Raw genomic sequence first — 27,109 nt, 5'->3', positions numbered from 1 at the left:
TAAATGGCATATCATTGCCTGAAAGATGTCTGCATTCTCATCAGTTGAGAATTGCATTATTTCTCTGGATCCTTAAAAGCGCTTTGAAAGTGTGTGGAAACTGAATTGACTATTCTGATTTGCATTACACACATTCCCTAAAGTTAAATATTTTTTTTTATTTCAAACTTCTACTTATTTTGCTTTTATAAACACTTTCTGTACAGGATGCCTTTTGTTTTCCACCTTGAATCTTTCCAATTCCTCTCTTGTGCCAATTGCTGCTGCAGTGGTGAGTTCTGAGCAGCTGCAGTTACCTTCCCCCAGGGGTGGCATGACAGTCCTATCTCAGGTGGGTTACTTCTTGCTGGTTGCTTACTCTAGGCAGGCAAGCAGAACCAAGAAATGCAGTGAGATGGTTCAATCCTTTCCGTGGTAGACAAAGTGCTAGAGAAATGCTTGTCCCATTGCACACCTTGCTTGGAAATACATTTCACCAAACCACTCCTCAGAGGGTCCAGGCTGGGTTGGACACCAGGCATCTGCAATTTGGGCTTGGATTTGAATTGGATACCAGTCACTTGACAATGTAATCTTGTATGCCTTTTCCATTCTCAGTTTCACTCCCCAGCCCCTCAAACCCTCCAGGCATGGAAACATTCCACAAATACACCCCTTGTTCCCCAGCCTGGAACTTGGGCTCTGCTTCTGCCCATGTCCCAATACTCATGGGTGAGGATTTGATAAGCCATTGTGATAGATCAAACTGTGTCCCCAAAGTCATATTGACATCCTAACAGTTGGTCCTGTGAATGTGACCTTATTTGTAAATAGCATCTTCAGACGTGCTATTAGTTGTGAAGAAGCAAACTGTCCTGGGTGAGCCCTAATCCAATATGATTGGTATCCTTATAAGGAAGGAAATTTGAGCTCGGAGAGACAGAAACAGAGAGACAGATGACCCATGCAATGGAGACAGAGATTGAGTTATGCTGCCACAAGCCAAAAAAGCACCATGGATTGCTGGTGGCCAACCACCAGAAGCCAGGTGAGAAGCAAGGGACAGATTCTTCCCTTGAGGGGAAAGCATGGTCCTGCTAACAATTTGAATCTGGACTTCTGGTCTCCAGAACTTGAACATGTCCTTCTGTGGAGCACAATTAAATCTAAAAGAGTATTCTTACAGATTTGTCAGAGAGGAAAGAGGGGGAACAGATGGCCAAGGTAAAGGCAAGCACAACAAAAACCCAGGGAAAAGCAGACTTTGTGAGTGTTTTAGTTTACTAAAGCTGCTGGAATGTAGTTTACCAGTGATAAAATGGCTTTTCCAAAAAGGAATTTATTCAACTGCAAGTTTCCAGTTCTAAGGCCATGAAAATGTCCAAAATTAAGGGACCAAACAAGAGATTACCTTCACTCAAGAAAAGCTGATGCTGTCCAGAACACCTCTGTCAGCTGTGAAGGCACGTGGCTTCTGAACATCTGTGTCAGCTGGGAAGTTGCCATGGCAATGCCAGTGAGCTTTCTCTCCCAGCTTCTTCAATGGCTTCCACAGGGACATTTTCTTTCATCCCCAACGTTCTCTGGCTGTGTGGTCTCTGTCAGTTTTGAAGTTTTTTTCCAAAATGGTTCCCTCTTAAAGGACTTCAGTAAACAACCTCACCTTCAATGGCTGGAGACACATCTGCATGGAAACCACATAATCAAAAGTTACCATCACAATTGGGTGGGTCACATCTCCATGGAAACAATTTGAAAAAAAATCTTACCCAGCAATATTGAATGAGGATTAAAGAACATGACAAGAATGTGATGTTTTCTGCTAAATATCCAACAGCAAAAGGACCACAGGTTGGTGAGGCAAGGTCACCTGGTAGAAGGAGAGGATGGCTTCTTCATTAAGAAAAAGGGAGCAACAAATGGAGAGAGAAGGTAAGGCTGTGAAACATCCAGAAATAAACTGGCCAAGGTGCATTTGTTCTGAGCAGCCAAGAACACTTGTTAATTCAATGGCCACTGTGTCTTTAGCAATGGGAGAAGGTATGTCATCCACTGGAAGTGGTTACAGCAATAAGGCTGGCTCAGAACCTAGTGATGCTTTGAGCAGAATTTCCGAGGATGCTCAGCTCCTCCTTTTGAGTACCTCTCCCTGGAGCTCAGTGCTTCCAAATTGCTACCCAACAACCTTCTCCAGGAAGTGTCATCTCATATGCTTCTGCTCATAGCAGCATTGAGAATGAAAGTTCTTTCCACAAGGTAGATATGCTAGTTTGAAACTGTTATGTGCCCCAGAAAAGCCATTTTGTTTCAATCCTATCCAATCGCGTGGGGCCAGACCTTCTGTTAAGGGTGGAACCTTTGCTTGGAGTGTTTTGATGGAGATGTGATACACTCAGTTGTGAGTGTGTCCTTCTGCTTAGATGGATATTTGACTTTGCCTATTCAAGGTGGATATTGATTAGTTTAGTGGAGACCTTTAAAAGGGGAAACATTTTGGTTGCTTCAGTGCAGACACAGACAGAGACATGTGGAGATGCACAAAGGAAACAACCACTGGAGAAGCTGTTTGAAACCAGAAGCCAAAGGACCAGCAGACACCAGCCACATGCCTTCCCAGATTGGCCTTTCTTGAGTCAAGGTATCTTTATCTGGATGCCTTAGTATGGACATTCTTATGCACTTAGAGCTGTAAATTTGTAACTTAATAAATCTGCTTTATAAAAGCCAACCTATTTCTGGTATATTGCCTTCCGAAAGCATTTAACAAACTAAAACAATTGGGTTGCCAGATTAAATGCAAGACTTCTAATTGGATCTGATTTTCAGATAAGTAACATTTTTTTAAAAGTACACATATATCCCAGATATGTCACGCATCATACTTATGCTAAAAAATGATTGGTTATTTATCTGAAACTCACCTTTATGCAGGCATCTTATATTTTTATTTGCTAAAAATCTGGCAACCCTACCATAGAGCATTTACATTTTGGGAAGAAAGAGATAAGTGGGTTGATAGGAAGCCAAATGTCTGATTCTTCAACATCAATATGGTATATAATATAGAAATATATATTTCTTTTGATGGGATGACATTACATTGTGCCTCAATTCACACTGTGTTAGAAACTGCCCCCTGTACTCCAAGATTAGCCCAGCCTGGTTGATGACACTTGTTCATGGTCTCTTTTTTCTCCTTTCCTTAGTCTAGGATACTAAAAGGCAAGGATGAACCATTGTGCCTACAGGAAAAAGAGAATTTTATTTAAAGGTAGAAATGTGGACAGAATGTATTTAAAAATTCATTGCAACATGTGATGTTAAAGTACTTATCTCACCCTCTTTGATCATTCTCAACTTTATGTTCTCTGGGTGTTTTTACAGTATGCTCTTTACATTTGCAAACTATTATATGACCAGCATTTGGAAAGTAAAAAGGACATCAGTTCAAAAACATGTAAACATCTTTCTCTTGACTGTGGGGTCAGAAATCTCCTTTTGATTTTACGTACATCCTTTGGATCATTAATCCTGGGACAACCAAAAGGAAAAATAGCATCTTTAGGAAATTTTTATTAGGATTGTTTTTTATAGAGGCCACAGCACAGGAAAAAAATCTGCAGTCATTTTACAGTAACAGAATATATCACAAATGAGAAATTTAACAGAGCAAATGAAAATGCAAGTTGTAAGTCGTCTTTAACAGGTAAATATATTCATGGAAACAAAAACAAGATAAAGTAGAACATGGTCCATAAGGTGACCATGCCTAAGGGAGTTTTTTTCTTTAACTCAAGAAATAACAACTGCATTCAATTAAGTGATTTTGGCAATAACCTTGACAATTGCAGCCATTTATTTCAAAAGCACATTGTAATTGTCACTAAGCAGGTAGATTAAAAGGAGGAAAAAATTAATGACCAAAAATTAACATGATCAGAGAGCTTTTAAATCAAGCATTGCAGATGGCAAGCAGACATCCATTAAATTGTTCCATATCTTGGAAGACACATGCAAAAAGGAAGCTAATTTCCAAACTAAAAAATAAAGCCTATGCCCAAAGAATGCCTCTCTCTTCTTTCTTGCTTTATTCTTTTTTGCCTACTCTTCTAGACACTGATCATCTGGGAATTTGTGGTTGCAAATTGTTAACGTATAATTTCTGTCTAAGTTACCACATGGTGCCCTGCAATTGGGGCAGAAATTCTTTTGGGGTTTAGCTTTGGTTTAGGGAAAAAATAATGGGCACCAGGAGAAGTCTATGGACTCTTTCTCAGTATTTTTTTCCTTTGAAATTTCCTCTTTCGTTCAAAATTTATCCTGCATTTAATTAAAGGGTTATGAATGCAAGCATCCATTAAAGAAGTCTAAATATATATATACATGTATGTGTAATATCTACATGAAAATCTGTGAAGGCTGTTCTTTGCTGAATGCATGTCATGCACAGATTTCTTGGTGAAGGCATTTTCATATAAAATTGTACTTACTATTTTTGGCACACACAGCATTTAGCTTAATCCTTGGCAAATAAAAAGCAAGTAAATAAGGCTTTGAGAGGTTGTCCTAGACCTATGCTTTTTTTTAATGTGCATGTCAGCTGGGGGTCTTGTGGAAATGCAAGTTTGGGCTCAGTACATCTGGGATGGTGCCGAAATTCCACACTTTCAATATTTTCCCATGTACTACTGGTGCTCGATGTCTAGAGTTCACATCATCCTAGGTCAGTTAAATCAGAAGCTCTCCGCGTAGAACCTGGCATTCTTTGTTTTTAAACACCCCGGGTAGGTGACTCTAATGTTCAGCCAAGAATAACAAACGCAGATCTATACAAATACATGGGTTGTCCACAAGAGATTAACATATAGTATGATTATGACTTGGTTAAGGTCGTGTGACAATCTCATGAAGATGACAGACCTCCTCCCTAAGGTCCAGCTTTGGCCATCTGGACCTTTATTATCTTAGCATCCCTGGTCTGAAGAACATTGCCTAATTAAGATAAGATCAGATGCCGACAGCCAAAGGGCTACGAATACAAGCATGGCAGAAAATTCAATGACCAATGTATTTTTTTTTTTCAAGCCAACTTTGGTTTTTGATGTCACTCACCAAATGGGAAAAAGTGTCCTTTAGCTACAAAGGAAAAAGGAAGAGGCACCATGATGGAAATGCACTACATAATAGGAAGCATGGCTGAGCAGAGAAGACAGGTGGATGGGAGAACAGAAGCATTTGGTCAGGACTCCACTGGGTTCCTGCCTAGGAAAGAGATTCTTCCAGGGAGAACATACTTTTCATGGCTATGGAGCTGTTTTGCACCTTCCTCCATCTGCCTCATTTCCTAACATGCCCTTGCAATTTCATCTGAAAGTCACTATTAGTTGTAAATATGTTTCTTCAAAGGGGATTTCCTAAAGAACCACTGGAGTCAGCATTGGCAGAAACCACTCAAGAAGATCAGCCTTCTTCCTTTGAGGAAAGCTCCGAAAGTCAGACACTTTTCACTGCTTAGACTTATGGAAATGAAAGCAGGGCTGAAGAGGGAGGCACAAAGAGCTGAACATACACGGTTCCCATGCAACAGAGCAGAGTGGGGGGGAAATAGAGGTCTGTTCAAAACTCTGGACTTGTAGAATCCAAGGATTTTTTTCTATATCTCAGGAGAACATAAGATTCAGATTTGTCTGGATTCTCTTGTTGAGAAATTTCACATTGACAAATGAGCTTTGGCACCTTTAGAAACCACCAATGAAACATACCTCAAGAGCTGTAATGGATTCAAAATTGAGAAGAAGCTTGGAACTCAGTTCTCCCATGGCCCTAACAACTGGTATTTGTTAAAAGACCGTCACAGGCATTTTTGGTGTCTTTTCACCCAGAATGTGCTTTAAGAGTATTTTCTTCTTGAAATGGATCATCGTTTTTCTTGAATAAAATTATTCGGCTTGGAGAGGGATTAAATAGAAGAAACAAATTTTGTTCTAGCAAGAAGATTCTGTTTCCAAGAAAAATCCCCGTTTATTTATATCTTGAAAGGACTCCAAGATCCTGATGGGAAAACGGTGAAAGAAAAGAAACATATTATGATTATTCTGCTCCCTGAAACCCTGAGTTATATAGTGTAGCGGTTAAGAACTCAGAGTCTGTAGCCAGATCCCCGAGTTGAATTTCCAGTTCCAAAATGGATAATTATAATATCCCTGACTCATTGGTTTAAAAGGGATAACATCTGTAAAGAAATTAGGACAGAGAGAGCATTCAATAAATAATTTTAAGTACTTCTGTTTGTTTATAGTAGAGGTCAAGCCATTGCCTCAGCTTTCCCCTTATTTTTGCAAAGCAAACAGTTTGGTTTTTTTTTCTTTCGCTTCTTACACTTCCAGATGCATCTTCTACTGAGAAGAGGCTGAAGCCGTAAGATAATTTAAGACTTGTATTCAGAAGACGGTGATTGTAATGTGACAATGTCTCCAGGGCATTGTAAAACAATGCATACAAAAAAAAACTATTACAGCAATATGAAAATGAAGAAATAATAATATCTTGTTGCCCTCTGTTCTTTCCAAGAATAAATTCAGCAAACAGCATGTTAGGTGAATAATATTGGGGAACTTTCGTTCTACCATTTCAAAGGTGTTCATTGAAATCCAGCTACACAATTCATGTGACAGAAGTTATTTTCATTGCTGTGCCACAGCGTTGTCTGTCAGCTTTGCAATCAAAGACATTTGTTACGCTATACCACCCCTCTCTATCTGCGTGCACGGGGCTGACAGCTTGCCAAGTCTAACTCACTGTCTAGACACGAACACAGAAGACTGATTCGATTCTGAAAATTAGATTGTGCCGATGCCAACCAGACACGAAGGGCACACATTAGACCTATCATAGCTGACTTCATGTGGACACAGTAAGCTCATTGAGTAGTTCCGATATTTGAAGCAGGAAACCTTATCTTACAGTGACGCTTCAGCTGGGAACTAAAATAGCAGACTTCCTTCAAGTTTTAAGACTTTTTTTGGTGCATTGTCTCATTTGTCTGCCCTGTTGATCTGGCTCTAACAAAGCTTTCACTGTATATTGGTGGTCATGTGTCTTTTATAAAATTTACACCCATGCAGGGCTTGAATTTGATTTTGCTCTCTGTAATGATGCTGTAAAAGTACTACCCCTTTCACTTTCCGTTTTCCTTGTGTTTCAAAAGGCCTCCTGACTTTTGCCTCTGTAACTATGGTTTTACGTAAGATTCTACAAGGGTTCCATGCACTATAATTACTTTCAAGAATTCTGCAACCTCTAGATGGATTCCTAGACCAGGGATTCATTCTTGACTCCTCTTTCACCTTATCTTTCATCTCCACTATCCATCAAATACTTCATCCCTGTTTCATCACCCCTGTCTCCATTTTCCATGCCCAACTCAAGCCAGGTCTAGCCAAGGCCTTCTGAAATCACAGTTACACCCTCCTGTTCAGTTTTTCTTATTTGCTCTTGAATCCTTTTAGTGGCTGGATTCTTTTTTTTTTTTTAACTTTCTGAATATATAATCAGTAATTCATGATATCATCACATAGTTGCATATTCATCATCAGGATCATTTCTTAGAATGTTTGCATCTATTCAGAAAAAGAAATAAAAAGAAAACAGAAAAAAATGCATACATACCATACCCTCTCCCCTTCCCCTCACTGATCACCAGCATTTCACTCTAAGTTTATTTTAACATTTGTTCCCCCTATTATTCATCTTTATTCCAAATATTTTACTCCTCTGCTGATAAAGTAGATAAAAGGAGCATCAGACACAAGGTTTTCACAATCACACAGTCACATTGTGAAAGCTGTATCATTGTTCAATCATCCTCAAGAAACATGGCTACTGGAACACAGGTCTACATTTTCAGGCAGTTCCCTCCAGCCTCTCCATTACATCTTGACTAACAAGGTGATATCTATTTAATGTGTTAGAATAACCTCCAGGATAACCTCTAGACTCTGTTTGGAATCTCTCAGCCATTGACACTTTGTCTCATTTCACTCTTCCTCCTTTTGGTCAAGAAGGTTTTCTCAATCTCCTGATGCTGAGTCTCAGCCCATTCTAGGGTTTTTTCTCAATCCCTTGATGCTGAATCTCAGCTCATTCTAGGATTTCTGTCCCATGTTGCCAGGAAGGTCCACACCCCTGGGAGTCACGTCCCACGTAGACAGGGGGAGGGTGGTGAATTTCTTGTTGTGTTGGCTGGAGAGAGAGGCCACATCTGAGCAACAAAAGAGGTTCTCTTGGGGATGACTCTTACGCTTAATTTTAAGTAGGCTTGACCTATCCTTTGTGCAGGTAAGTTTCATATGAACAAACCCCAAGATTGGGGGCTCCAGAGGCTGGATTCTTAGTGCTAGGAATTAGTTCCATAAAATCTCCTATGCATTATTAATGAATGATAGCTTTTATTGCTAATGGGGAAGAGAGGTGCACAAACACATGGATTTCTGGGAGTCTAAACTCATTGCCATGAACTCTTTGTACCAAACCTTCAAAATTCAAATAAGCCATCTTTCTTTTAAAATAAGCATTCCTTTAATGCAATGCCTGGAAAGATCCCAAAGTATGATGAGCAGATAATTTAAAAGTACTGGCAAAGCCCCTTGAGGGATGGGAGAAAAAATATGGAACTTTACTACTGGGGAAAACCCTGATACTGTCTCTAACATTAGGGACTCTCAAGTCAATAGACTAAGCCCTTAATCTTGAGATTTGCTCTTGTGATGCGTATTTGTGTAGCAGAGAAGCTAAGCCTACCTACAGTTATGCCTAAGAGTTACTTACAGAGGGCCTCTTTTGTTGCTCAGATATGGACTCTCTCTCTCTAAACCCAACTCTGCAAGTAAAAACTTGCCCTACCCCCTACATGGGACATGATATCCAGGGGGAATATCTTCCTGGGGGCGTGGGAGAGGACTCCCAGCGAGCCTGGCTCTGACACCCTGGGATTGACAACGCCTTCCTGACCCAAAGAGAGAAAAGAAGTGTAACAAATAAGGTATCAGTGGCTGATAGAGTTCAAGTAGAGTTGAGAGGCTACTCTGGAGGTTGCTGTTACACAAGCTCCTGCTAGATATTGCTACTATCATGATTTGCCAACCCCCAATTAGAACGATTCCTGCCAACCCTAAAGAGCACCTAGGACCTTAAGATCCTACAAAGGTTCCATGCACTATAATTACTTTCAAGAAATCTGCAACCTCCACATGGGTTCCCAGACCAGGTAACTCCTGAAACCCAGAGGGGTAAACCTCTCCAGAACATCAATTATCATTCCCCATCCCATCTTATCAACAGCCCTTTCCAACATGAAAAATTTAGAATGGGCATAATCCAAATACCCCTAAAGAGATGAAGAAAGATCAAAAGTGATGGTGGAGTTATAGAAAGAAGGTTAGGTTTAACACATGAGTATGATTGCTGAATTGTATTGATATTTCTTTTAGTCTTTAGTGTCTTGGAGAAGCTAGATAGAAGAACCTAATATTGTGGAACTATGACCCATAACAAACTCTGAAATCTGTTCTATAACTAATTGTTGTGGTGTGCTTTGAAATTTACTGCTTTTTTCTGTATATATGTTATTTTTCACAGTAAAAAAATAAAATAAAATAAAAATAAGACTTCACATGGTTTAAGGATGATCATTCCAAGCTGGAAGAGGAGAACGCATACATCAAACATTTTGAAGCAAGTTGTAGAGGTTCTCAATAGCATTGTACCCACCTGGGAAGGGGATATCACCTAGCTCAGGTATGTGAACTGTCTTATACACAGATGTGTTGGCTTAAACAACAGAAACATACTGATCCACAGTTTTGGAGGACAGAAGTCCAAAATCAAAGGGCTGTCTCTAAAGTATGAAGGGTTCTGGGGGAGTTTTTCTGGTATCTGTGCAGATTTGAAAGGATTATGTGCCCTAGAAAAGCCATGTTTTAATGCTGATCCATCTCTTGGAGACAGCCATTTATTTTCATCCCTATTCAGCCCTATAGGTTGGAAACCTGATTAGATTATCTCCATGGAGATGTGACACACACAATTGTGGGTGTGACTTTGATTATGCGGAGATGTGACTCCACCCATTTCAGGTGTGTCTTGATTAGTTTACTGGAATCCTTTAAAAGAGGAGAAATTGTGGAAAAAGTCATAAATGACAGCCTCAGAGCCAACAGAAACTTCACAACAGAGCTAACACAGATGCGGACATGTGGAGAACAGAGACATGGATGTTTGGAGATGCTTGGAGCCCAGCAGACATTACCATGAGATGTTGAGCAAGCCAGACCCTGGAGAGAGCCAAGGGAAGCCAAGAGATGAAAACCAGCCCTGGAGAATTAAAATGAGGAACCCCCACAGGAACAGAGGCTGAAAGCAACAGAGCCAAGGAGCAAGAGACCAGCAGATGCCAGCCACGTGACTTCCCAGCTGACGGAGATGTTCCTGATCCGTTGGTCTTTCTTGCTTGAAGGTTATATTTTGCAAGTGTCTTCATCTGGACACTTTCACTCGCATAGAATGATAAACTTATAACTTATTAAATTCCCCTTTTAAAAAACAATTCCAGTTCTGGTATATTGCATTCTGGAAGCATGTAGGCTAACACGCTATCCAGAACTCAATCTCTGCCTCCATCATATGGCCATTTGTCTCCTTCCATCTCTTACTGGCTCTGTCCAAATTTCCTCTGCTTAGAAGGCCTCCAGTCATATTGGATGAAGACCTACCCTGACTCGATTTGGCTACACTTTAATCACATCTTCAAAGTTCCTATCTACAGATGGAGTCACACCCACAGGATCGGGGATTAGAACCTGAACACATTTTGAATATGACTCAATTCATAACACATACTAAAGCAGACATGTGGGCAGTGTATGGGGTAAAGGACAGCTTCATTTTTGCTCAACCTTTTAACTTTATTTAGTTGGGATAATCTTTCTCTGCCTCTGGATGAAAACTCAATGAACTTTCTGTTCACTCTCAGGGAACACAAGTTCCAACAATCATTTTATGTCACAAACCCATCTCAACTGAAATAAAAAAAGGAAGTGCCTTGTGTATGGTGTTAATCAACGAACAGCCTCTTCTCCCCCTCCACTCACCGTGGTCTGTGGGTGGTGATGTTTTACCTTTTGATGGTTTCCCTTCACTCTCTGTTGCTGATTACTGTCTTCATCCTTCCAGAGCTGAGGCAAAGACAGAGGAGAGGTGAAGGTGCAAAGTAAACCTGGAAAATGACTGCATTCTAAGCAGGCATTCTATCATCTGGCCTGGCTTACAAAGGTAACTTTTTCATGGGAAGCTGTGCCTTAAAGAATTAGCTTAGCAGGTCTGGGCTGTCTGTACCTTGTGCATTCAATTTTGACCTTTGACCAGCTCCTGGGAGGTCACCTCTAAGCCTTAGAGGAATACAGATGGTTTGTGCTATGGTGATTTCTGGTGGTGGCTTTGGGCCATGCGGTATCCTCTGAAGGCTGGAGACTGTCAATATGATCAGCTATGCAGACGGTCAGCCACACCCAAGTGACTGAGCCCCAATAAAACCCTGGACACAGAGGCTCAGATGAGCCTACCTGGTTGGCAAAACTCCGTGTATGTTGTCACACATTACTCTTGGTGGAATTAAGCCCTCTCTACACAACTCTACTGGGAGAGGACCATGATAGTTCACATCTGGTCTCTCCTGGACTCTACCTTAACTGCCTTTTACTTAGGCTGATTTGAATCTGCATCCTTTCCTTCTAATACATTGAAACTTCATGCATGACTGCTTTCCTAAGTTCTGTGAGTTATTCTAGTAGATCACTGAGCTTGTGCATAGTTCTGCAAACCCCTGAAGAGCAGAAACCTTCCCAGATCCCACAGAGAAGCTCACCACTAAAGTCCTCCCACCTCCCACTGTGTTCTCCCTTGACTCAGCAAACTCCATGCTGCTTTAACACCTTCATAGAACAACTTCTGTTGTTCTCTGGAGCAATGCCCATCTCTTCTTTCTTCTTACTGCAGAGGACCCTTTTCCCCCTGGGAGTCCCACTGGAGGAGATAAGAGGACTCTCGCCAGCTCTTTCTCTCAGAAGGGCTAGGTCTTACTCAGGAGAAAGGATTTAAAGCCATTTTCTTCATTGCTTCTGCATTAAATGCACAATGCACAAATAAGTAATAAGTAATGTCACACACTTACTTTAGTGTTTTTCTCTCTTATACTATAACAGAGAGAGAAGAGTTCCATTTTAGCATCTTGACTTGCTAAGATCATCATGCATTTTCATTGGAGCCTTAATAGGATTTGGCGGAATTCTGTCTATTTTAATGAAAATGCACATTATAGTTCTTGCTGGTGTTAACCTAGATACCTTGGAACAACATCCATTAATGTTATTATTTTCTTCCTCATAAAATTACAGCACTAATAAGTAGTTTTCAATTCTAGTGGAAACACCTCAACCCAGAGTCAAGATTTCCAAAGGATGTTTGAGAATCACTGAAAAGTTCATTTCACAAAGACAAGAACTTTGAAAAAATCAATGGGAGAGCTGCTTTCACGATGAAGCAGTTGACTTGTGTTTGAAAGAAAAAAAATATTAATAATATAACAAAAGCTTTCACTGAGCATTTGCTTTTCTTTGGGTTTCCCCCAAGCAATTCTATAGAGCTGAGATTTGTGTTAATAAAGTTAATTTGCAGTTAAAGGAGAGGAGGTTTGGTGGAGAATAAACATTGGGCCAGGGTCAAAGAGCCCATGAGATGCAAGCTAGGGTGAGGTTACAGAGGTTGGAGTTCAGAGCTGTGCCTTTAAGCCCTGAGGTCTACTTACTTAGACTTAAAAAGTTCATGGAGATTTGAGTATTGCTTTCTATGGCCAAAGTGTTTAATCCTCCATAATCTTTCATGATATGAAGTAGCACATATTGTATCTCAATGTAAAAAACCTGATCAGTGGTATTCACCATCATACAAAGTCAACCCGGGGTTTGGGAGAAATTGGGGGCTGACTTTGTGGCTTAATTACGTTGTCCAGAAAGTTTCTTCCAGACCAAGACATCCTCTCTACTCACCTGACATATCCTGAAAGTTCACCAAGGAAGAATCATCTTTTTTTTTTTTTTTTTTGCAAAAGTTTAACTGTCCTGTATTCAAAGGAAAGGTGCTCCCAAATGAGATAAAGGGGTGAAATAGAATTAGTTGGCACTTAGTTGAAAGCAAGCTCATTTTCTGGGAGGAAAAGTCTGCAAGAGGAGAAAAAGTGTGGGAAGAGAGAGTCTTGGAGATGGGCAGGGGGAATGGAAAGTAGAGTGAGGAATGGAAGAGGCGTAGGAGAGAAAAGATTTAAGGGAGAGAGAGGAAGGGAGGAACCCACTTGCAATTTGACTTCAATTTTTCTCCTCCTGCTGCTAGTAGTTCTTCCTTGGCCAACTGCTGGGGTTTCTGATTGTTTTCCTTCCATGCTTTATCCTCTACATGGGAGTCCACACTTCCTTTCCAGAAACTTGCTCCCTCCAGCAGCAGCCAAGCTCTCAGCCACAACATTTCCTGTGGCCTTGAAGAGGTAAAATCTTAATGTACTTTTTGTTCTTTTAGCAAAAAGAAAGCATGCACTCCTCTAGGATTCCCTTGGCTGAAGATGGCTGGAGACAGATGCCAGTTTCTCACCCTCATTGACCCATCCTGTCTGTATCATTTTGCCCTCTAAGGTGGAACACTAGCCACACACTGACCACTTGGGAGCAGGACCCAAAATATCTGGGGAAGGGACATTCAACACAGTACAACCTTGTGGGTAGGCAAGGAATGGAAATCACTTTTGCAGTTAAGCTGATGTGCAAAGAATTGCTGACAAATGCAGTTCTATCCAGGGTAACAAAACTGCTTCCCACATGAGAGCTGAGCAGCTGAAAGGATTGTCTGGGAAGCAAGGATTCTGCTGGCTTCTTCTGGAACATATTTTATTTCTTTCCTGAAATTGTGAACACATGCTTTCAGAAATGGGATTCTCCTATTCATAGATTTGGTGGCTTTTTGACCTGTTTTATAAAAGGTTATCTGATTATCTTTTGGCCATCTTCTACTCCACTGAATAGAAGTTTTTTATCTTCACATGTTAATCTTAATGTATTATTAATTATTTCAGTCCAGGCTTAACTTTATGGAGAGATAAATGACATGCATATTTTACTTCTACCACTGAAATATATTTCAAAATTTCTTGCTGAATTGAAACCCTATGGACCAGTGAGAGAAGTGCCAGGAAAAAAATATTTGTTATCTAATCACACAATGTAAGATGAGTAGAAGGATCATTAAATGAATATAAAAAGTAGCATCTTTTTGAGTTGTTGATACTAAGTCCCATTTCTCCAATCCCATCACCCTCAACTCATCCTAATTTGGCATTAACCCTTGTCATTCTTTGCTCAACGTTCTCAGTAAACTCACCAATAATCTTCCCATCATAAAATCTGAAAAGACGTGTTTTTGCCTTCTCTGTCCTTCACAGACAATAGAGATGCTTGTTGTTTAGGTTTGTTACATGCTGACAGAATGCAATACACCAGAAATGAGTTGGCTTTTATAAAGGAAATTTATTAAGTTACAAGTTTACAGTTCTAAGACCATACAACTATCCAAATTAAGGCATCCAAGGAAAGATCCCTTTACTTGAGAAAGGACTGATGACATTTGGAGCTTCTCTGTCAGAGGTGAAGGCACATGGCTTCTCCATGGGTGTTTTTTTTTTGCTTCATCTCCAAATGTCTGGGTCTCATGTTGCCCTAAAGCGTTTTCCAAAATGTTCCCTCTTAAAGGACTCTAGTTAAGTGATCCACCATGAATGGGTGAAGACACATCTCCATGGAAACCACCCAGTCAAAAGTTCCTACTCACAGTTTGGTGTGTCACATCTCCTCGAAAACAATTTATATTTTCTAAGGTACACAACAGTTTCAAATTGGCACACTAGTACTCCTCAGTGCTCTATTATGGGACATTTTCTTTTATTTTAATTCCCCTTTTCTAAGTTTTCTCATCCATTCTCATGGTTTTTCTATAAGCCAAATATTGCTAAAGATACCTGCATACTCAGATCTATATATCCAAGTGTCTTGCCAACATTTTCTCTTGGATTTCTGAAAGGTCCTTAAACTCCACATGAGCAGAACCAAGTTTGTGTTCCCACCCTCCTAGACTCAGTCTCACAAGCTGGGAACGAAAAAGTCTTCATACCCCCTTGTGTAATCCTATCCATCACTAACTCTCATAAATAGCTCTCATTTGTCTGTATCTCTCCATCTCTATTGTCATGGATGTCATTGGAAATGTCCATCATCTCCACCTGGACACTTCATTGCCTTCCTAAGGAATCTCTGTACATATAGTTGATGCTATGATCCATTCTCCATGCTGTGTTACTCATTCTTTAATCCCTTCCATCACTCTTACAATAAAGACAAATATCTTTGATGTGGTCCACATATGCTTTGGCTCTTCCCTTTCTCCACGACTTCATTTCCAACCACCATACCACTTGCCTTCTCCCTTCTGCAACCACTGACCTTATTTCGGTTTCATTTCCCTATGCTGGAGAACTTGTGGCCATACTGAGTTCTTTCCCTCTGGAGCATCCTTCTTTGACCTCCAGGACCTGTTTCATCCCAGTGTTATACAACTTACAGCATTGTATCTATTCCCAATATCACACCTACCAAGTTTGTAATTATACATCTTTTTGTCTGTCAGCATCAACTAGACTTTGAGTCCCACAAGAACATTTGTCTACTTTTGTTCCCTCCTTTATCCCCATCCATTCACACTGTACCAGACATTGAGTAAACATGCAACAAAGACCTGTGAAAGACTAGGTCGAGAGTACAATGACTGAGCTATTTAAAGAGGTACTTGGAAGCCTGTCTTGAGTGGAAAGTTAAACAGGAAGCTCTATCCCTCAGGAGTCGTAGTTCTGGCTTCTCTTGATGATTCTGTAAAGTAATGTCTTTAAGTAGCTCATACAACACAATTCATGCTCCTTATTTAGCTCTTGGGAAAAAATCTAATTTAAATCTACTCATATTTGCTATACGTCTATATAGTGACATTTTAATCTTAAGTGTTTGTCTGTATGCATTTCTTGTCTGAAGTCATTATTGATTCTAGTAACTGATTTTTTTTTCAGTTTATAACCCAAGGCAGTGAAGCATGTTGTGATGTTTCCTGAAGCTGCCAGGACTTGTACAGATGCCTGCCAGAGAAGGGAGAGGTTGGTTATCATTAAGCAGTGCTATTTCTCTCTTCAGATATTGTTAATTTGGAAAAAAGAAATGATTTGATTAACCATTGTCTTCTGTTTATGTCCCTAAGTCATGCCTTCTATTATTTTCCCAATTGCTGCAATGACAGTGTCTCAGAGAGAGATGCTTGTAATGCATATTAGACAAATATAGAGAGTCCCATCAACATTAGGATAGATGTCTCTATCTTTCCTTTTAGGCATCATCTCAAACCCTAGGAAACACAGATACAACCTTAAGATATGTTGAGAACATACTTTGGGTCAAGATGTTAGCATACAGCCTTTGATTGAATCCTGTCTACAACCCAGCAAGGTCCTAAGATTGTTTTTTAATTGGAAAACAAAATAAAGAGAATCCCATTAAAAGGTCTTTCTTGATTGGGCAGCAGTTCAGAGCAGTCTACATCCCAAGGAACTCTTTGATGAGTGGAAGAGGACTAGAGGGTCAGTTGGACAATCCACTCAGGTAAGTACCAGGTCAGCTGAGAGTCCAGCATTGGGCACGCAACTCAAATTGTTTAAAGATTCAAGTTTAAGAAAGCAATTTGAAACCTTGATTCTTTTTACGACGACTCTTTCTAAGGTCATTACAGACGGAGAAAAGTGCTTTAGAACATTACTGCTTTCTTATTTACATTTACCAAATACAGATAAGCTTTATAAATATTTTTAAATGTCCATGAAACTAGAAAAAAAATTGATATGAAATATCCCATTTAATTTTGGCCCTTAGAAGTATGAGTATGCCTTTGGTAAATAGTAGTGGCTACGTTAATTTCCTGACTATGCTTCCTAAGGCAGAGAGGGTTATATTTTCTGAGAAAGACCCTGCAAATTCACATATTTCAAAGTAAGCAATAAGCAGGTATTTTAGAAATGTTTTCATTGATTGATTGATTGATTGATGGTTTAATATCAGGGGCAGTGGCTCCCAGACTTTGCCACATATTGGAATCAGCTGCATCTTTAAAATTCCCAATGTCAGTCTATTTAACTGGACTCGGGAGCATCATGAGCATCCTTTTTTACAGCCCCTCCAGTGATTCTAACATGCAGTCAAGTTTGGGAAGCTCTAAGCTGGGGAAACTGACTGCCCAGGTAGACCAGCAGGTGTTCTGTTTGCAGGAAGCACTGGTTGTGCTGGAGCCTGCAGGTTGTTTAACCATCGATACCTGGAAATCAGCCATGGTGAGAGTATTTACACCACAAACATTGGCAAAGGCTTCCGCCACCACCATGGAGAGCTGGTCGACCTCATATGTCAATGGAGGTGCAGGGAGCAGAGTGGAACAGCTGGGGGATGTGGGAGGTGGGTTCTGTAGTTCCCAGAGGGTAGGTGTCCCCTAAATCCTATGAGAGGATGATTAGCTTGTTTGAATATTCCACGGGCTGGTAGGGAGCTGGTCAGACGGGGTGCAGTTGGTCCAGCTGATAGGGTCACTAGCTGGTTGGGAAGCTTTCCCACTGGAGCAGGGACATATTCCTGAGAGAAGGGCAGGCTTTGGGGGGTTCTGAGAGGCTCAAAGATGTAAAGGAAACAATTATTTTACTTATGATGTATTTTTCATATAACTTATAATAAATTTTTTAAAACTATGCTTCATTTAAAGGATAGTCTCAAAAGGCTACAGAAAATATGCTTTTCAGAAATTTGCATCCCAATAACATCAGGACGCAGAAAACCATAGTCAATATTTATAGTATTTACTCTCCCAATTCCCTTATTAATTGCAAGATCATTATCATTATTTTGTATTACAAACATTTCGAGCAAGTATTCTCTTTGCTAAATGAGTTCCCTTGAGCTAGAAGCTGGATACATACACACACACACACAGACACATGAAAGGAAATATGCATTAAGGTATAGAGAACCTCTCAAGTTGGTCATTTCTTTCTTGGTTTGGAGATCATATGTGGATTCGCCACTGAAGACCACCTGGCCCTTTAGAGTATCTTGATTTCAGTTTGTCAATAAACTATTATCACCTGCCTAAAGAGACTGTCTTTACCAATTCTGCTTCTTTGCAAATGCTTGGAAATCTCTTCCAGTTTCAATTTTTGCCTTGTGTTTTTTGGTCTTGGATTCAGGGGGCACCTACCCTCTGGTAACTACATAGCCCACCTCCCACAGCCCCCTGCCAATCCACTCGGCTCTCTGCACCTCCATTGACATACGAATTTGACCAGCCCTCCATGGTGAAGCAGGTGGAAGCTTTTGGCAGTGTTTGTGGTGTAAATACTCTCACCATGGCTGATTTCCAGGTATCGATGGTTAAACAACCTGCACACTCCAGCACAACCAGTACTTCCTGCAAACAGAACACCTGCTGCTGTTTTCATCTCTTCATAAATCCTAGGAAAGCTAAGAACAGGCATGAAAGACATACTGTTGAGGGAAAGATTATAATATTAGATACACCTGTTTTTCAGAAAAGAATAGTTTCGCCCAATGTCGGGTAAAATTTTTCAAGAGGATCACATTCCATAAGAATGGAGATGCAGGTGGGCTTTCCCTACCGCTTGGAGTAGCGGGTTAAGAAATATGGAAAACAATTCTCTGGTTAATTAACTATTATGTGGTATAGGTACTCAGCTAAGAACTTGTGCCTCCTCACTCCTCCACAGTTTGAAAGGCAATCTGCTTTTTGAGCAGAAGCTTAAGCAAAATGCTTACCAGTAAGTCTATATTCAAATGCACTCAAAGTGTGTTCCAACTCATTCCATGGCTAATTTCTGTTTCCACTGTAATAATAAAGATACAGTATCTTGATGGCTTGCCAATTGAATACAGTTTCTCAAGACTCAGTCAGGGCTTTAATTAAGGACCAGCTTCTCCACCATGGCATTTTCCCCTAGATAGTTCTATCCCTGGTGGGAACCTGCATGTAGCCTGTGCTAGAAATCTTAGCCATGATTCTTGATTTGTTGACCATTTTGCATTCAATGCTCATGCTATGTCCTGCCAATGACTTAAGAAGCCATATGCAAATGATTGCACTAGATTTTCAGTAGAGCCATTTCTGTGGTTTTTTTTCTTCTGTGGACAAAAACAGTGGTATGAGGTGAGTAAAATATCAAAGCATGTTTTTTTTTCTCATCATATAGTATTCAAGCAGCCCTTACCCTACCTGCCCAGAATGCAACACCATTCAAAGACTCCCCTCTGAAATTTATTTCCTTCTTCCTCAATCTCAGTAGACCAAACATGGAAAGGCTTTAGTTGAATTACCCAGCATTTTGGACAGAGTGGATGAGATTTATCTGATTAATCAAACCCATCTAAACATTTTTACTTAGGGCTTGCCATGTCTAAGAGGGAGGGATGCAATAGAAAAAAATTGGTTTTAAGATTCAAGTCAACCTAATTTCTTACAAGTAATGAGATCTAGAACTGTTCAAATGTATCTTGAGTGCCAGGTTCATTTTTCAGAAAATAGGGATGTTGGTATTTGCTTGGGGGTAGGGGGTGGGTTCTGAGGGTCAAGGATTGGAAGGTTTTTATGAAATGTGTTATTATCATTTCCTGCTCTCTGTTTCTTTCTTTTTCAAATGTAATCTTGTTTCACAGCTTCTATAACTATATGGTGCTGGGTATCTCCCAAACACCTTCCATGAGTTTAATGGCTAATGGGCATGGCATTTTAATACACCTGTTGTGCACGCATGAGCACACACACACACACACACACACACACACACACACACACTGCAATAGAAGGTAGATTAACAGTCCTTGCAATGAAGAGTAAAATACAAGTAACTTTGTGATCCACTTGAGATAATGGGAAGATATTTGTTAAAAGGCAAATGTGGGATTCAAAGGATGTACCAAGCAAACGGCTATGTAAGGAAACAAAAGAATAGATCTTGGGCAGATTTGCAGAATAGGAAACTACCCAGTTGGCGAAAAAGACAGAGAAAATACAATGAAGTGATAAGAAATAAAGTTGGAAAGTGGGGGTGGGATTAACATAGTGGGAAACTTGGAATATGTAGTTGAAAACATGGTGGAACTTGAATGTCAAACCATCAAAAGCGTCTTATATCGTTATGGCTTTGAGAATGATATCTGAAGGCTATTGGTTAGGAAGCTTTAGCTTCAGCATTGTTCCCCAAGAATGGGAGACCATTTAGAAGTCTATTGAAACATTAAAATAAAAGTGATTGAATTCCTTTCTTACCTGCTGCAGTAACAAATTATCCCAAACTCAAACTGTGTGGCTCAACACAACACACTTTTATTATCTTACAGCTCTGGAGTTCTAGAGGGCAAAAATCTGACATGGATTTCAGTGGGCTAAAGTCAAAGTGCCCTTCTTGTGTCCTTAGAGAACAATCCATTTATTTTCCTTCTCTAGCTTCCAGAAACCCCTCCTCCTCCATTTTCAAAGCCAGCAATGCGGCATCTCTTTGTGTCTTTTACTCAAAGTAACATCTCCCTCCGATTGTCTTAGTCTCTCTCCGTCTTGTACTTTAAAAGACCCTTGTGGCCACATTGGATCCACCTGGATAATCCAGCACAGTCTCCTTATTTTAAGATCAGCTGATTAACAAACTTGATTCTTTGCAACCTTAATTCTCCAATGCCACGTAAAGTAACATATTTACAGGTTCCATGGATTTGGACATGACACAGTGGTGGTGGTGGTGGGACATTACTCTTACAGTGATAAATTCACAATTAAGATCAAGGTAGTACAGAGACATACAAAGGGGAAACACTCAAAACTTTGCTTTGCAGAAGTAAACAGCTGGTTCTCAATGCATAGTCCCATTTCAGGATCCTCAACTGATGTTTATCTGTCTTGGCTTTAATATCTGAAACTTCACTTAGGATATCTCTCCCCATGACTGCCCCAGTTCATTCTGGTCACTCCTGCCACATCCAGACAGACCAGTCTCTCTAGAGTGGCCAGGCAATGCATTTTCCAAACAAGAGCATGGTTTAGAGTGAAAGAGAAAACTACAAATAATTAATGCCTTTGATGGCAAGTGAGAACCAATTCCTTGCATGCGTTTCCACTTCAAGCATCCATGGATGCCCTTGGATCTTCCTCAACCTTTCCTTACCCAGTTGCCACCAACCCCTCCCTCCCTCTCCTTGCTCCAGCTGTCCATCTCCAGGATTCCAACGTGACTACAGAAGAATGAAACTTAGGTGTTAGAAGTAACCCATTGGGTTGGCAGAAATTGTCATGGCACAGAGATCAATGTGATGCTTGAATCTTCATGCCCGTGTCCCTAATCAACAAAGTTCCTCTAATCTGGCTTATCAGTTTTCAAGGGAAACCCTTTTCATTTGGGGGAAGCTTTGATAATTAGAAAGTTCTTTGTTGGAGTGAAATCTGTCTCATGGTGATTAAAAAAAAGTGCTGTGTTAAAATGATGTCTTGAGAAATAAGCTCTTCCCTTGCTAGAATTGCACCATTACAGAAATGGGTTGACTTTTACAATGGGCATTTATGAGCTTTGTAAAATTTACAGTCCTAAGGCCATGAAAATGTCCAGATTAAGGCATCAAGAGGATGATACTTTCTCTGAAGAAAGGCCACCAGCATCTGGGACACCTCTGTCACATAGGGAGTCACATAGGCTGGCAACTGTAGGTTCTTACCTCCAGGATTTCAGTCCCTTAAACTTCTGGTTTCAGTGGCTTTCACTCTCGGTTCCTCTGGGAACCTCATCACCAAGCTCTCTGGGATTTTTCTCCCTTTTATCCTCTCAAAAAGGGTGCTAAGAAAAGGATTAAGACCCACCTTTAACAGTGTTAAATTGAAATAACCCAACCAAAGGGTACCAAAAAGGAACCAAAAGGTCCCATGCATAATAGTTCTGCCCCTGCAAGAATGGATTAAAAGAACATGGCCTCTTCTTTTTGGGGGTACATAACAGCTCCCAATTATCACACTCCACTCTCTGGACTCCCCCAAAAAAGACCTGTTATTTCCATGTGCAAAGTACATCCATTCCATCACAATACTGTAAAGTCTTAAAGTCTCCTCAAAATCAGTTGTGGGCATGGATTATTCTGGGGCAAAATTCTCCTCTGGATGTGAATATGTGAAACTTAGAACAAGTTATCTGCTTCCAATATATGAAGGAGGGACAGTCATAGGATAAACATTCCCATTTCCATAGGGAGAAATTGGAAGGAAAATGGAGTCAAAGTTCCCAAACAGTTCTGAAAACCTGCAGGGCAAGCTCCATTAGACTTCCAGGTCTGAAAGGGATCTAAAGAATGATGTTTTGATGTGCTCCACCTTCTCTTAAGCCTGGGGCAGCAGCACTCTTCACGAACAATGAGGAGGAAGTTCTGACTTCTGCAAACTCCTAGTCAAACTCACCGTTTCCACATGCATGGGTGGGTCTGCTCTCCTAGACTGAGATATCTTGGTTCCAGACCTTGGCTTCTGGGGTTCTCCCTTTGAAGTCATTTTTCCTTTAATCTGTTTATTTTCTGTCCGTCTTAGTCCAGGCCAGCAATGGTTCTATTCATACAGATCTCACAAAAATATCCTTGTCCGTTTCATATGCAGCACACAAGGGTCCCAACTGTAAGACAATAGGACTTTCCACAAATCTTTACTGGGTAAATCCATCTTCCATCCTGACTGGCACTGAGATGGCTGACTCATTCCATATTTGGTGAAATTCTCACATGTGGCTCTTTTTCCTGGGGAGTCACTTTCTGGAAGCCCAGAATTTTCTAAACCATCAGTTTCTGGTTCTGTTGTATTCAAGAGTTCAGTTCCTAGCTTGTCCCTTTCCTCTCACATTTTACTATAAACTGCAAGGAGAAGTCAGACTGAATGTTTGGAAATTTCCTCAGTTAAATAGCTAAGCTTATCACTTCTGAATTCAGCCTTCCATCTGACATCAGGATGCAATTTTGCCAAATTATCTGCCACTTTAAAAGAAGGATGGCCTTTTTTCCTTTTGCAAAGACATTCATCATTTCTGTCTAAGACCTCATTGAAAGTATCTTTAGCATCCATATTTCTACCAACATTCTCTTCAAAAAAAATCTAGGCCTTTTCTATCAAGCACATCAGAATTCTTCCATAATCTTTCCCTTATCCATTTATAAAGGGGTTCCAGCAGTCATGGTATTTACAAACTCAGCAGCACACACTTCTAGGTACCAAAATCATTTTGGTTTACTAAAGCTTCTGGAATGCAATATACCAGAAATGGGTTGGATTTTTCAATGAATGTTTATTGGCTTATAATTACAGTTCTTAGGCTATGAAAATGTCCATATTAAAGCATCAATAAGATGATACCTTCTTTGAAGAAAGACTGCCAGCATCTGGGACACCTCTGTGAAATGGGAAGTCATATGGCTGGTAAATGCTGGTCCTTATCTCCTGGGAAGCTCAGCTCCTCTGGGAGCTTTTTCTTTGAACTCTCTGGGATTTTTCTGCCTTTTATCCTCCCCAAAAAGACCACAGTAAAAGAATTAAATATGATGGATCAATCTCTATCAGAATAGCCTAACCAAAAGATCCACCTACAACAGATCTGCACCCACAGGAATGGATTAAAAGAAAATGGCCTTTTTAAACTACCACAACTGAAACTATCAAAAAAGACTGAGTGACATTTAGCTCCTAGTTCTAGTTCCAGAAGATGTTTTTTGCCCTAAGATAAAGGATTCTTCCTGAGGAATTATGAGCCTTTTGTTCTCTGTGGTAGAAAAGAAAATACTTCCTGTGGAGATGGGTGTCTTAAGTTTGGATTCTATCAAAGACAGAGTCTGAGCCAGGGATCAATGTAAGTTAATTTTTTCAGGATTTTGTCCCAAGAAGTTGGAGTGAGTGACCAGAAGAAGTGAGACCAGGAGGAGGGGAGGGTGGTAAAGGGGATAGCTCTGCTCTAGTTCCACTGGGGACCCACTGAGCCTCCTGTAGAACTGATCCCTGGACTTCCCTTTTGGATGGAACTTTGAACCCCCACCTCAAATCCTGTTGGTTGAAAATGGTTCAGGGGTCCATGCATAGACTATGCATCCTCCTGCCCCCTGAATCTGGGCTTTGTATAAGTTCTGAGGTAGAAGGGCTGCAGCCACAGTAACTTTGTGGTTGGATGCATTGGCATGCACAGAAAGTGGCATCTACAGTGGGCCAACACTTTGGGGCATGGAAATTCCATTAGGTTTCTGGGAAGAAGGGAATATTAGGAGCTCTGAAGTTAGTAAGTGCAAAAATACTTTTCTTCCATTTTAACTGAAGGAACTAGGAGAACATAGATGCAGCTATAGGTCAACCCATGGGTTTGGAAGACAGAAAATCAAGTCAATTCATCTGATTGGATTTATTTTCCCATAAAGTTTAAGAGGGGATCATTAGCTTAGATTAGGGAAAGTGCATTAGGGTTTATAGAAAGGGGAAGGAGATAAAACAATGGTTTTGGGAAAGTGGGAAAAGAAATTTACTAAAAAATGATATTACAGACAAATTGACACAATGATGTGATTTTCTTCAGCAACATCCAGCTGTAGGTGCAGGCTCACTTAAGTTGATGGATGGAGTTAAGCAGGTGCCCATTTATGTGAGTTGGTTGGCCGGGGTTAATCAGATGCATGCTCAGGTGAGTTGGTGAGCTAGGATTAAGCAAGACTGGTATTGGTGGAAAAGAGGACCAGTGAGCTAAGGGTGTTTTCCAGGTGATTTCTTGGTGCCCTGAAGGCATGCAACAAGCTGTCTAGAGAAAGCTAGCTGGTAAGACTCCAAGTGATACTTACAAAATTGAAGTCTAGAAGCCACTATTTCAGACATGGCGTGATTATCGATGAGGACAAATCTCTGCATAATCATGGGAAGAAATAGCTGAGTGAGGTGAAAGCAAAGACTATGGGGGTTCCTTAGAGCAAAGCGAATTTAGTGGCATCATGCATTCATTTTATAAACCTCAAAAATATGAGTAGAATTTTAATTACCCAACTTGAATATTGTTTGCATACCTTCATTTTAAAGTGACTACAAGAAGTCATAAAAATAGCTTAATATATTTCTAAGTTGGCAGAAAGAAAACCCATTCTCTTCATTTCTCTGGCATTTGGAATAGACATAGTTTATTATTTGACTTAAGTATATCTTAATGCATATGCAAGAGAATATATTTTTCCTTGTGAAAATATATAAATTTAAAATGCTTGCCTTGAAATCTTAGATTATGAAAACACTTTAGGTGGTAAAATTTGCTAAATTATTTTCTGTTTCTACTTTTTGGATGTGGTGTCAAAACCAAAAAAGGTGGTGGGGGAAGCAAAGTCAAGCCAACAGCTAAAAAGAAATTATAGGGAATGCTAAAAATTCAGTGTTTGGATTCCATTTACAATAAATGAAGGCACATAAATTTCAACACATCCAATTTTTATAGAAATACTTTCTGTTTCAGAATATTTTTAATACAGGAGGAGACAAAGACAGGAATGTGTAATTTGCTGTCTAGTTTAAATTTTCTATGCCTATAAATAAGTCTTGTGTTTATAATAAAATGTATGTCTTCATGAGCTGATTTGCTTCAGGTGGTAAAGTCTAAATGAAGTGTTATTAAAAGTGTTGCAGTATGCCTTGCCAGAGATCCAGGTTCGATTCCTGGTGCCTGTCCATGCAAAAAAAAAATGTTTAGCAACAGTAAATATTTCTTTCCAATGCTAAATCTCTTCAGGACAGGTGAGTCTGCTATCAGAAGCTTAAATGTCTCCCTCACAAGCAAAGCCTTGGGATACCCAGGGGAGACTCCCTCTGCCTTCCCTCAGCCTCAAATCACTCTTACATACCCAGAGTCTACACCCAGACTCAATGTGGGAAAGAGCATCCTGTGCCCCCTCCCCAATCTCACATGCCTCTCCAATGGTCTTTCCCTGTGGGGCAGGGAGTTTTGATCCCACAGTGCCCGAGGAGTTTGAAATTCTCATCAACTTCCCTGTGTGGCTCTCACTCTACACCAAACCAAACTATCCTGTGGAATCCTAGGGAATGAAAATGGTGGGGGAGTTAACAGGCAAAGCCTAACCATACTAGAACCAGTATGAAGTTGCTCTCAAGGCCTCCTGGACCCAACATGCTGTAGCTACATTAGCAGTAAACTGAGTCACTAGTATCCCTGTCAAGGTAAGGAAGTAGGTGTTTGACCTGCTACGATGATGGGTCCACTGAGGTTGTGAAAACAAGTCACCCCCAAATTGCAGTGGTTTAATAAAACAGCAAAGTTCTTTCTCCCTCATACAAAATATGCAGCAGGGAGTCTAAAAGAACCAGAAATACCAAAAGACATAATAAATGACTATGGGGGTGAAGTTGAATCAATACCCAACCCTCATGATATAACTGAAGAAATGAATAATGATACCTTAGGTTTACCAGATGTCTTATTGTGTGTATAGATGCATTCACATGCACTGTAAGTCAGACAGAAGGGGTTCTCTTGACTTCATCTCAGCCTTCAGCTAAGAGGGCCTATTGCTGAGCTGGTAGGACCTAGGGATAAGAATGCAGAGTTCAAGGCACCATATTGCTTCAAACTTTAGTTTCTTTATTCATTCATTCCTTTTCTAACTACTAAGAAGTTACTAGGTGTCAGAGACTTTGCTTATTGGTTGGGACACAATATAAACAAGATAAATAGCTCTACCTCAAGGAACTTTCTTGAGTAATGAGGCAAGAGGGGTTTTTGAATGTGTGAGTGGATTTTTAAGTAAATATATTTTTCAGATTGAAAACCATGCAACCAGATCCCTGCATAAAACCATCCATACACAACCAATGTCAGGACCCATATTTGGCCATTTGGCAT

This window comes from Tamandua tetradactyla, chromosome X, assembly GCF_023851605.1.
Source record: "Tamandua tetradactyla isolate mTamTet1 chromosome X, mTamTet1.pri, whole genome shotgun sequence".
NCBI lineage: Eukaryota > Metazoa > Chordata > Mammalia > Pilosa > Myrmecophagidae > Tamandua > Tamandua tetradactyla.
The sequence above is the reverse complement of the archived record's forward strand: the minus strand, read 5'-3'. Positions refer to the sequence as shown.